We start from the raw sequence: 13262 nt of genomic DNA on the forward strand, positions 1-13262 counted from the left end.
AAGGACGTGTTTGCTGCTTCTTCCGCCATGATTGTAAATTTCTTGAGGCCTTCCCAACCCTGCAGAACTGTGAGTCAATTAAACCTCTTTCCTTTATAAATTACCCAGTCTTGGGTATGTCTTTATTAGCAGTGTGAGAAAGCACTAATACATCACCCTTCTCCAGGGCCATGATGGGAAGTACTCTCAACACAGGCCTGGGATCAGACAGACCTGACTTTAAACCTTCCCTCTGCCACCTCCAGCTGTGTGTCCTTGGACAAGTCACACAGCCTTGCTGAGCCTCGCTTCCTCATCAGTGATGTGTGGACCCTGGAGGCCACTTGCTGGAGCAGGTGTGAGGCTGTGTATGAAGAAATGGTGCTGATAGTGAGTCTGCACTCCATCTCAGGTTCCTGTACAAAGCTTTCTCTAAGTCTCCCCTCTTCCCTGTTTGATGTCTTGATGTGACACATGGCACATGGGGTTTCTCTTTCCCAGTCGGTCTCTAGTGTTTAGATGTCTGGGTTGCCCTGGCCTCAGGAGAGGGCTCAGGAGATGGACTTGGGTCCTATTCCAGAGTCTGTCTTGTCCCCATCATGTCCAGCATGTCCACAACCATGACCCCATTTTGTAGAACTGGACTGAAGTAGGAACACAAGGTCAGACTTTGGTCCAGTTCCCTTCAATGGGCTAGCTGAGCATCATGCGGCTAGCAGCCTACAGCCATTTCTACACAAAAGACGAGAATGAACCTTGAGAACAGAGGCCCACAAAAGCAGCATGCCCCTATGTCTCAGCTTTTTCCCCCCACCCTAGATGTCGGAGTGACACAGACTCCTATGCCAGTGCAGGTTTCTCTCTCCCCTCACCCCACTCTCATTTCTATCAAATCACAAAAGAGAAGAAGCGGTGAAAACCATTAGGTTTGCATAAAGACATACCCAAGACTGGGTAATTTATAAAGGAAAGTTTAACTGACTCATGGTTCTGCAGGTTTAGGGAGGCCTCAGGAAACTTATAATCATGGCAGAAAGAAGCAAACACATCCTTCTTCACATGGTGGCAGGAAGGAGAAGTGCCGAGTAAAAGGGGGAAAAGCCCCTTATAAAACCATCAGCGCTCATGAGAACTCACTGTCATGAGAACAGGTCTGTGCGGCCACTTTCCCTGATAGCTGATTCACTGACAACTTGCAAGAGAAGCCTCATGACAGGTTGACATTTCACATCCCCTCCCTTCTTCCTCCCCAACTTTTAAATAGAAAGGAAAAAAACCTTAAAATGAAAGCATTTGTCGTATTTGCTCCTCTACCTTTGCTGCTGATTCAAGGGGCTGACTGCCTAATGAAAATAAGATACGAAGTCAAACAAGTGCCGACAAAATGTAAGGTCCCTCTGGGGCGTGAGCCTCCCTAAGGGACTCTCAGCGGAATCACCTTCTTGCTTCAACATTTATTGTCTCAACTGCTCTTAAGTGTTCCAGTACCATTCATGGTGGTAGTAGGAGGCCGAAGCTTGCACCTCTCTGAGTAGAATCAAGTTCTTCTTGGTTGAACCTTTCTACCTTTGTGTGACAAAAGAAGGGAGAACAAGAGACTTTTAGATATCGAGTAGCTTTGAGGTTGGGATCAGGAAGAGGAAGCATAGGGAAATAACCACCTGATTCAAGTAAAAAAGGGTCATTTTGGAGAAAAACAATATGGAGCAGCATGAAACAGGTTTCCTCTTTGTTGTATGTGCTGCAATCAGCAGTAAATTACCTACAATGGCCTCATCCCCTGCAGTCACTGCTGCAAGGTAGAACCTTACAAAATGCGAGATACCTAAAACTCAAGGAAATGGTTGCACCTAGAATAAATTTCATTATAACATGCTGTTTCAAATCAGGGGCAGATAAAACAAACACAAAATACCATTGTACTGATTTTCCTCTTCGAAATATTGCTGGTCAGTTTGGGCACCTGTCACTAAGCTAGCAGGTACAACTGACCCTGACCTATAACCTGCACCTGGGGCTGCAGTGCTCAGAAATCCTGTCTCAGAATGTTCTTTCAGCTTCTCTCTCAATCTTTGTGCCAGGGCCCTGGGTAATAGGAGCCCTGCCTCTGAGGCTAAGCTTTAGAGGACCCTGCCCATGGGACTCTGGGGACTGCCCACCTGGAACCTGCACTCACTCCTCTAGGGACCAATACTCTGGTTTCCTGACCTTAAGCCTCTTTTCTTCGATGTGTTGTTGCTAGTGAGCCACACCACTGCCATGTCTACTCTAGACCCATGGGGTGACCAAGGGGCAACCGACTGCAGGGGTGTGGACAGACCTTTGAGTGTCTAGACCGGAGGATCTGCACGGGGTGGAGCTGGAGGCGCAGTGAGAGAGAGGGGGCGCTGAGGGGCTGCTTCTCACTGTGCTGCAGGGTTCACACAACTGCTAGGAGTCTGGGCATTCTAAATTCGAATCTGGCCTTCTGGATGAATGAAGTTACATTTGTCAGGGCAGGAGGGCAGAGTAGATTTTCTTCAACATGTGTAAGCTTGCTTTGTAATTCTGCCCTGGGCCCCACATGGGAGGGGCAGACTCCTGGTAGGGAAAGAAGACCTGGGACTAAAATACCAGGTTCACCCAGACCTCTTCAGCATCCAAGCCCTCTGTCCCTGGAAAGAGGAGATTGCACCAGCTGAGTCTTGAGTCTGGTAGGGGAATGTGGCTCTCACCTCAGGTACCTATAGTGAAGATGAGGAAGACAGCTTCCTCATAGGGGTGGCAGAAATGTGGAGGCTGACACCTACCCCTCCATGGACAGTTCCTCTGGAGGAGTTTGATGGCTGAGCACCTCTGGGAACCAGGTTTTTCCAGAGGCAGCAGCCTCCCTTACTGAGGCTTGCCTGGCACCAGGAGCAGTGGGTCCTGTGTCTCCTCACCAGCTTCTCCCTGGGAGCCTTGAGGGTCAGGATCCCCAGTACCCATATCTGAGGCTCCTGGCCAGGGTCCCTTTATTGGTGACTCCTTCTCCACTGACTGCAGCAGGAGTTGGGACACTGCAGCCACTGTCCTCAGACCTCTCCTCCCACTTGTGGTGACAGCAGTGCTCTCAGCTCGTCACGCAGAGCTGTCTGCCACTCCAGACAGCTTCTGAAGTCCCCCACCCACCTCTTTTTCATAACACAACAGAGAAACGTTGAAAGAGAGAGAGAGAAACAAAAAGGCTCGTTTTGCAGAAAGAACTCTGGCTTTGTTTTCAGAATCAACAAGGAGGGTTGACAGGGGTTTAACTTCTTGGCAATCAGCAGTCATGGTGCAGCCAGTCTCCTGCATGTTGAGATGTGGTCGGGGGTGTGGAGCTGGCCCTCGGGGGACCTCCACAAGAGGGTGAGAGCCCTGCTCACTGCCCTGTCCTCCACCAAGCCTGTCCTGTCAGAGAGCGCCTCTGTTCCAGAAAGTGGCAGAGCATGGCATGTGTGGCCATCCCTTCTCTGGCCCCACACCTGGGAGCCCACAGGAGCCAGCATACATCTCTTCTCTGACAGACAAGCTCTTGGTCTATAACTAAGTCTCAACATGTTTTCTGCCAGGAACACTGGGATCTCAGCACTTCGCAAGGGACAGCCTCTGCCAGGATGGCGACGGGCCACTGCTTCTACAATGCCAACCCTCCTTTTTCCCCCACTGCCGCCACCTCTTTGCAGATCTTTGTCCCCTGACTTGCTGGTCACACACCCACTTGTTTTGGTCTCCATCGTCCACCCAGCTCCACTCTGGGTCTCTTTCTCCAAAGCACCACGTCCCCTGAAGTCAAGAAACTTTCCCTCCAGGGAATCTGGGTGTGCCAGTTGCTCTCCAGCTCCTTCCCTTCCTAGGTCACCTACTGCTGCCCAGCAGAGGCCAACCTCCATGAAGCAGCAGCCAGCACTCCCCATGACCCACTTGGCCCACTTTTCCAGGCTCGTTCTCTCAATGGTGTTTCTTGGCCTTTCTCCCAAACACCTTCTTTCTGACAAGGCAGGCCCCTTGTCATTCCCCGTTCAAGCCCTTCACTCACAGTGGTCGCCTGCTTTCCTGAATGGCAGAGCCCTTTCAGCTTGGGGAAAATGTGCCATTCACTCAGGAATAGATGACAGCACAGCTCGTCTGGACCCCTTCTGGAACCCATGGACTCCCTGTGTGCAGGGGGCTGCCCTTCCCCGGGTGGACAGTGGCATGCACTCCCCTATTTGACATGGCCTTGGCTCACCATGGCAAAAGGCTGCCTCCTGGGGCCTGCTTCAGTCATAGCCAAGAGCAAGGTTAGGGCCAGAGGCAGCAGCCACTGTTACCGCATCACTTCTCCAGTGTCGTCCCCAGCAGCCAGCATGAGCCTCCCCATGGCCTGGCTCTGTCCCACCTGCAGATCCCCTTTCACCGGCACAGAAGGACAACTTTGACACTAACACTCAGCTGGAGGCCACCACCATCACCACTGTCCCATCAGCGGAACAAGAGTCAACCAATTTTTGGAATCAAACAGCTGTGGCCTCTAGTGTCACACTTAAATTGGGAAGATAATGGATAGGAGAGCTGCAGGTAATGGATAGGAAGATAATGGATAGGATTGTTGAGATCGACCCGAGGTCGATTGCCTCAGGTGTGGCATCGACCCTGTTTTCCACCCTGCAGGTATTCACTCTCACATTTAATACAATGCTCAGGCTCAGGACCTGGATGTCACGAGTCCTTGCCATCCTCTCTGCCATGTGCTCCTCTCGGCATCTGTATGTGTGGGCCCAGGTCACACATGCACCACATGCCCAGGCTGAGGTGGGCCCAGTTCCCTCTTTTCCACCTGCTGCCCAGAACCAGCCCTTCCCTCGTCACCCTTGGCTTTTCCTCCTACCTCACCCTTCATGTGGAGGCCCTCCAGGCTCCTTCGCCCTCACACTTCCAGAACCCACCCCTCCACCCAGGCCTCCTGCTGTTGCTCCTCAGTTCCTGTCCTCAGAGCTGTTCACCTCCACACCTGAAGACATCTTCCCAAAGCTTTTCTCCAGACTCCACACTGACAGTGGGAGTTGACAATGACAGCTACTGGCCTGGGCACTCAGGCCCTGTGGGACCCTGCTTTCACCCTCACATTGGCCCTATACCCTGACCACACCAAGCCAAAGCACTTTCCCAAATCACCTATGCACTTCCTGCCTCCCTCCTTGCCCTTCCATCTGCACAGAATGTCCTTTCTACCTTCTTGATAGCTAAATCCTACCTGTCTTTCAAAAGGCAAAGTCTCAAATGCTGCTTGCCTCACTGGAACTTCATGGGGAGCCGCGTGGACCCTGCACCCCCTGCCCAACTTCTGTCTCTTCCGTGCTCTCTCAGGGCCTCCTAGTCCATGCCAACTCTCATCTCAGTTCTGACCAGTGCTCCTTGGGAGCAGGGGCTGTTTCGTACTGGACCTTTTATTCCCAGAGTGTGACACAGTCCCTGGCACATGGCAGGCCTTCAACAAATATGGGGCGAGAAGGCTGGATAAGGGAATGAAAGAAGGGTGTTCCACATCAGGACTGTTTCTGAAGGATAACAGCAGATGCCAGATTCCGGAGGGGCAGCTCCATCGTTTCAGTGTTTGTTTTTCATGAAGCAGTAGGAGGCTGAGAGATGGAGCAAGCCGCAGCTTCTCCAGGGCCTTCTGCTGCATTGGTCCTGTGGTCTGAGGCAATACCTTGATTCTATTTTTTAGGACCAATACGGTCTGCATGCTTCTTGCAAGAAGAAAGAACAGAGCAAACTGAGCTCAGCTGCCTTTGGTCAGCTGCCACAGGTCCTATGCAGCTGGGACATCAGGCACCTCTGGTGTCAGGGCAGAACCTGGGTATCTTGTTAAAATAGCACAATTGCTAGAAAAACTCAACTGCATGCCCATGGCCTAGAATGGGTTTGCATAAAATTTATTTAGTCTTAAACTGCTTAGGATTGAAGAATGATAAGATATGCACAAGGCAAAGAACTCTAATATCTATCCTACCAAGAAACTGGTTTACATACTGAGAAACAGCTGTTTCGAACATTTTTAAAAGCCGTTTTTCTCTGCTATGTTATGTTTTCTAGACTAACCAATTTATGTGATTCATGCACTTTAATCTTTCAGCTCACAGAAAGAACTGGTTAGAAGCCATCTCTACTACAAGTTCTTTTTTGCTGCACTCCTGGACACAGAAGAATTTTCACCCATAATTATAAAAATCCATGAGAATTACTTTATTTTCCAAGTGGCCAACAAAGAGAGAACTTCTGAGTGATTTTCAGGAGCAAAAAAGAATTGCAAGAGATAGGTGCCACCAATCTCTACTTAATGTTATATAAAATTTCCCCACCAAGTATTCAATATCCATTTTGATATGCCAGAGCTGAGATTCTACATGTCAGTAGACAAAGGTGAAATACTGGTGAAAATCTGACTTTTAGTTATCTTGTGATCATTTTCCCCCTCTAACATTCTGTGCCACTTTAAGTAGATATCAAAACTTGTTAAATGATTACATCTCAGAGGACAAATGCTGCTTTTTTTTTCTTTGTGGTTCTCATGTTTCTAAGTAAAAGCCATCATTTTCAAGTTAATAGAGCATTATGTTTTCTCTGCAAATAAAATCTCATAAGTCATAGGCAAAGAGAGAAGCAAATTCATAAAGAGGAGACAAAGCACTATTTTTCCTCCTGGCACTTGGGATCTATGATAGCTTAAAAATGATGTTTTTAACTCTGGTGATTTATCAAACTTGAGATTTCACAAAAGATAAACAGATGCATTGAAGAAAGAATACATCATCTTAATGCTCATTTTGACACTTTTGGTATCTAAATAGCATGTATCTTAAAGATCTCCTCTCCAAAAACTCAATAGTTTCCATGATTTACACATTTAATTCGTGTTTTTAAGACACATTGAAATAAGAACATGCCAGGAGGCACCTTTATAGAAAATGGCCACATTTGAAACATACAGATTATTTATAGAAGAAAAACTGGAAGAGCTGAAAGAAACTCTGGTTGTCAACAGACAGTTGCTTTTTCTATGTTTTTTTCTGTAGTTCATTTTGGTTTTTGTGTGGGTGGATCATGTGAGCTCAAAGGTTATTTGCTAAATGTTTTGTGAGATTAGAACACGTTGTCCTTTAAAACCTACATTTAAATTTATGTTTATTGCAAACAAGTTTAACTTTACAATATGTGGTATGGAATAATATTTTTAAATACAAAATTCTATCTAGAGTGTCTATGATAAGTCAAGAGTTCCTATGCTTCTACTTTTATTCACAGTTTAGAAGGTCTTATTCTCCGTCCTGTTCCCAGTGGAAAACTCACAAATACAGTATACTTGGTGCAAGTCATTTCTTTTTTTTACTTTTTGTGTTACTTTTGCCCATCAACTCGGGTACTAATGTAACTATATTTTGAAACTACTTAGATATTAGAAGATTTTAAATGAGCAGGGGCTGTAGACTAGATCTCTGCAATCCATCATACAAGGTACAATTTTTTTTTTTTAAATCACAGAGTGCAAAACAAAACAGCAAAAACACATTTAAAAAGTGGGAAGGGCTTATTTTATTTTATTTTTTGGTTCTTTAGAAATGATGAGCTTCCAAATTCAGCTCCAACAAGCACCAGGAGCCCTGCAACATGGGCAGATGGTAGCAGTCTGCTGGGATTTGAGTCTTCCTTCTGCCTCTTTTAACTGTGTGACCTTGGACAACTTAGTAATCTCTCTGTGCCTCAGTTTCCTCAGATGAAAGTTGAGGAGGCAGTGGGCCCTTCCTCACTGCCTAGTGGGGGATTAGAGTTGCTCTGTCCCTAACATTTTGCACAGGGCCTCCTTTACGCTATATGGCCCTAGGGCTTTCACACGTGTAATTTCATTTAGTCCTCATAGAAACGCTGTGAAATAGAAAAAAATAAGAAGCATTGCTCAGAGGCAAACCCAGTAAGGTAGTAGGAAGCAGTACATGCTAACTTTACTATAAATAAATACACAAAGAAAGACTTCCAAAAACTCAAGAACACCAGAAATTCCGTTCTCTGGGATTCATCTGTGGGAAGGAAAGCCCTAAAGGATGGGGCTGAGGAGCTCCATCACCTGTCTGGGTAAAGCTGTAGGGTTAGCTGGCCCTGGGGACAAAGTCAAAATGCCACAGCTCACTAGTGTGTGACCCCAGGCAGTTGTTCACCCCTCCGAGCCTCAGTTTTCTCAGTGGGCTTTGCAAGGTTGTTGTGGAGATTAAACAAATTACAAGGGCCAACCACTTGGTAATACTTTAGCAAAGAGAAAATGCTCTATAGATGGAGACGGCTGTGGTGGCTGTGATGAGTACACAGACGGCTGCATGATGGCCATTAGAAGTGGCTCAAAGGGTGACATTTCATTAGGATCAGGTCAAATACAGCCACTAACTTCTGTTCTTGAGAGTCCTCCATAAAACACATATCATTGGGGTGTCAGAGTTTGCTTTTGCCTTTCCTCCCCTTCTCTCCACTGCAACAGAGTCCTCAGGTCATTGGTGATAAAAACTACCCCAGAATTTGTCACTTCCTTCAAAGGAGAGTGAGTCAGTAAAGTCTCTAAAGACAGCTTTCCTCAGGGACAAGCTCGGAAGTTCAGGGGTGTGACAGCACTTTTTCAGAAAACAGCATTTGGGGTCTTCTTAGGGCCCAGCTGATCCAAACCTGAAGTTCAACTACATGGCTGTGGGGAGATGGAGAAGCTCGGGAGGAAACCCCAGCATGATAACCAATGGACGCAACCTGCGGGATGTCAGAGGGGAGCTCTCCGCAGAGCTACCATCCTGTCGGGTGCTCTGTGTTCTTCAACCTTCTCTTCCCATGTCTCTTGGCCAATGAGCCATGACACTTGGCAAATTTTTACATACTACAGTGCTTCCATCCAGTCGAATGTCCTCATGTTTTTTGTCTAAGAGCCCTCCTTGATGTTAGCACAAGCAACCTCCATGCTCCTACTTCTGCCAGTCTCCGTTTCACCAGGCACCTCCCTCCGACTTCCAATTGGCCACCACCTTCATCTCTCTCCCTCGAGGCAATATTGTGCTTGAGGGTAGTCAGGTGAGTTATCACTTTCAGGTTCCTCCATGTCTGGCCAGCTCCTGGATTTCCAGACCTCAAACTTCAGAGACCCAGTGTCCCTGAACTCCCTTGACTCCTCAGGCTGCTCCTGGCCATCACACACTCTGTGAAATGGTGACCCTCAACTCCTAGGCTCACCTTTTGCCCACAGCCACTGCTCATAGGCCTAGGATTCAGCCATGTGGTTGAGGTAGAGAAAATGAAGCCAGGGGACATTCCTTCCCTTCCCCAATGTTGGGGCCTCTGAGATGCCAGGTCTACTGAGATCCAGCGGTGAATTCCATCTGCCTATTCTTGGCTCAACAGACCTTCTTACTGGCTTCCACTGCCGACCTATTTAATGGGTGCTAAACAAAGACAGGGGCAGAAGCAGGAGCAGTGGTGCCCAAGGCTCCCTCCCTCCCTCAGGCCACTTGTGTGGGGCCATAGGAGACTGCTCTAAAGCAAGACACACCAGAAGATGGGTGCTGGGGGAGAGGAAGGCACACAGGTATCATAGCCAACTAGCATCTCTTGTCTTCCCACTCTTCCCCTCCCCTCCAGGCCTCCGCCTCCAGAAGAAACAGAAAAACACCACAGAAACCCAATAGTCAAAGAATGAGAAGTGTTGACTTGCAACTTCTGGTTCTACCCCAACTCGGGTTTGTCCTCCACAATCTTGGGTTTAGATGAATAAAAGGGGGCAAGTACCTAGATTCACACAGGACTAGCGGTTGATGTTAAGCATTTTGTTTATCTAAGCTCACATAATGTAATGCACATTCAAGGAGGTGGCAGGGATATTTCTATAATTTCCTAGAAGATGAATGCCAAAGCCAAAACTAAATCAAGGTGAATGTTGTTTATATAAAGAACAGCTCCAGCTGATCCCAGGAAGAATACTGGAACAAGCACTAATGGATAAAATACAGAAATAATGCTTTAATAATGCATGCGATCATGTTTTTATTAACAAAAAAAGTCTTGTTTCAAAACAAATACATCCTTGAGAGGAGTCTGAAATTAATCCCTGACAGGCAGAAATCCACATTATTATATATTCTAATTATAATTACAACCTGCTCTTAATGTGAACATTCTAAATTATTAGTCACTTTGTTAAGAACCAGAAAGGGGACTTTCCGCTGCATAACGAAAACTACTCACAAGCTTCGAGAAGGAGAAAAGCGAGAGACAATTCTGCACAGAGCTGGAAAGTGGTGGATGCAATTTATTTAGTAAAAGTGCCTCCTTTCTCCTTTTTTTGTTTACGATTGGTACAACCTTAGGGGTTCAGACAGCACCAACCTTCAGAACTGCACTTTCTAGGGCAAGATAAAAATGTGTATCACAGAAAACTAACGATTTATCATTGTAATAGTTACATCCCACTACAGAAACCACTAGAGACTGCTTAACGTTTTTATTTCAAATATGGTTTTCCCTAGTTTTCAGGTGACAAATGGAGACAGATGCCAGAAGGCTCGTTTCCACTTGGCCAAATTCTGAGTTCATTGTCATCTGGGGTGACGTTAAGACTGTGCTTTAACAGATTGATCCTTCTCTTCCTTCCTATGCTGTAATCCTTCGAAAGGCTCCAAAGGCGACATCCGGGTCTGGTCACTGAAGATAGATGGGCTCCTTCTATTTTCTCCCATGCCCTGGAGGCCTCTGCCAGAGGGTAACATGCTATTTGAATGTAATGACACGCTGGTGAAATTTTACTGGCTAGTGTTATGTTCAGTGCATCCTTATCTTTAGGACCCGTCCTATATCTGTACAGACCTCATTACAGATGGATTTCTCGATTTCAAAACATTCCTGGGCCTTCTAAAGGCTGTCATTAAACTAATTCTTATGATTTTTCTTCCATTACTTTCTTTATAATTCTAAGTCCTCTTTATCTGACACTGAACCTGAAGCCAATTTCCTGAAAATAATCATTTGTGCTACTGTGGTTATGCACCAATAAAAGGTTCAGAGTTTATCTGGATTTCTTTTGTACTGTGGCATCATCAAATCCTTGATATTTCCTCCTGGTGTGAAGACCTCATACATTCAGACTTAATCTGTTTCATTTTCCTCTTTTTCTTCCCTTTAAGGAACAAGGTTGAAATGTTCTACTTTGGTGATAAGAATTAAGGTTTTCATAGAGTAGTGATTAGCGGTAACAAAAAGGTTTTATTAAACACTAATGATGAGCCAGATACAAAGGTAAGAGCTTTGGGGAAGAGCTTTGGGGCATTGTGCCCACAAGGTAAATATCATGTTCTCTACATTTTGTAAATGAGGAAGCTCAGAGAGGGTGTGTAACTCACTCACAGTCACACATCTGATAGAAGTAAAGCCAGGATCAGAACCCGGTGACCTGACTCCAGAGCCCACATCCTCAGTCCTCACTAAGCTCTATTATGCTCTCAGCAACCAGGCTGTGCAGCCTGAACTATCATGTTTCTAAGGTGAAGTTAATTGTGGAGTGATTCTTTGACTTCCTCCTCCCTTTTCAAACATAATCACTTCTCTGAATGTTTAGAAGGTTTTTACCTGGAGCCCATATAGTTCATTCTCATGTCCCTGGAAGGATGATATTTGTGGTCAGTACACAAGGGCCCAGAGGGAGGAGCTTGGGCCAAAACACCCCTGAGAGTGAAGCCAGCATGTCTACTCACAGTGAATGAGAAGGCCCAAGACACACTCGCCTTCAATCAGGGTGTCTCGAGTGCTGTTTCATACCCCAGACATGTTTCAGCCTGATCAGCAAATCTGAAGAAATAACCCATCAACAGAAGAAGCGTAGTTTACATTAATTTCTTAAATGAGGGAGATTCATGCTGAGTGCAACAAGATAGTCCAGGGAAGTACACACCCTCTGGGCTCCAGGGTCTGGAGCAGGTCACAGGGGTCACTCAGACCTCCAGGCAGGCCTGAGGGCATGAGCTGTCCTGATAGTGTGACCTGCTGCAACCTCCTAATTACAATTGAATTCTCTCTGAAGATATGCCCATAGAACAGATAGGGCATGTACTAATGCCTTGGCGTTGGATTTTATTTCTGATGAATAAACTAGCATTCAGATTTATATATTATTTACTTTTGAGTTCAATTAAGATAAGTCAGTTTCCTTAAGCCTAGTATACTGTGGGTGGGCAATAAATTAAAATTTTTGAGTCTGTAAATGAGGGAACCCAATCCTGTGCCTTCATGACCCATAGGGGAGGGAATCTTTCACCCTGTCCCTGATGCTCCTGGTCCCTCTCCTTGCTCCCCCTCCATGTCCCAGGAAGCAGAAAGTGGAACTCAATCAGAATCAGGAAGGCTAATGTGGTCATGGTCATTTCAGAGTGTGGTCACTGTGTGAAAAGACCAGTCTCTGGGGAGGTATTCCCATGAACCCCCTGCTTCCCGTCCCTATGAGAAACCTGTGCTCTCAGCACATTTACTCCAGAGCCCTGTGTTAGGAGGCTCATCCAAAGGTGCAAGGTCCCAAGAGCTGGTCCTTAGAAGGAAGGAAGAAGCTGGGCTCAGTCTGAGACCAAACCACCCATTCCAATCCAGCTCTCATCAGAGCTCTTAGAAAGGCTCCCATACCTTTCTGCAGCTATAGTCATATGGCACTGAATCACAGGCACTTTTGGGACCACCCAGTTAGGGAGGAAGGGGGATGGTCAGTCTGGGAGGTTGTGTTGGATGCAGGCACGTTCCTAGGTTCCTGGCCATAACACCTGCCCTGACCCCACTGAGGAGCTCCTATCTCTACCCCATGAGATGGTGCCCAAGATGGAAGCTGTGGAGAGACCAAACCCAGTCCTCCCAGGGCCAGCAGCGACCCAGTGTGCTGAAAATCCCATAAAGCCATCAACTCGGCGAATGCCTGGCCTTTCTCTTTTAACACTTTCCCCCCAGGCAGGCAGGACATGATGATAAACAAAAAGATGATTCTTGAAATTAAACAATAATTTCAATGATAAGTTGTCATGAATCTCACTTGGTTTTAAGTGTTTCATTTTATTTTGCTATTTTGGTCTACTGAAGCCAAACTGAATATTCGTTTCGCAGTCTCAGCATTACTGTCATTTGGGGCTGGATAATTTTTGGTTGCAGGGGAGTGCCCTGTGCCCTGTTGGATGTTCAGCAGCATCCCTGGCCTCCATCCACTACACACCAGTGGCACTGACCCTCTCAGTGTGACAACCAAAAAT

At 46.5% G+C, this 13262-nt stretch overlaps 1 protein-coding gene across 1 annotated transcript in view; it reads right to left on the bottom strand.

The window, feature by feature from the left end:
* Nucleotides 1-13262, bottom strand: part of ACOXL (acyl-CoA oxidase like) — a 208185-nt gene that overhangs the window by 64825 nt on the left and 130098 nt on the right. The window lies entirely within an intron of this gene.

This window comes from Aotus nancymaae, unplaced genomic scaffold (assembly GCF_030222135.1).
Source record: "Aotus nancymaae isolate 86718 unplaced genomic scaffold, 86718_ANA_hifiasm-v0.15.2.pri h1tg000155l, whole genome shotgun sequence".
In the NCBI taxonomy this organism is placed as follows: Eukaryota; Metazoa; Chordata; class Mammalia; order Primates; family Aotidae; genus Aotus; species Aotus nancymaae.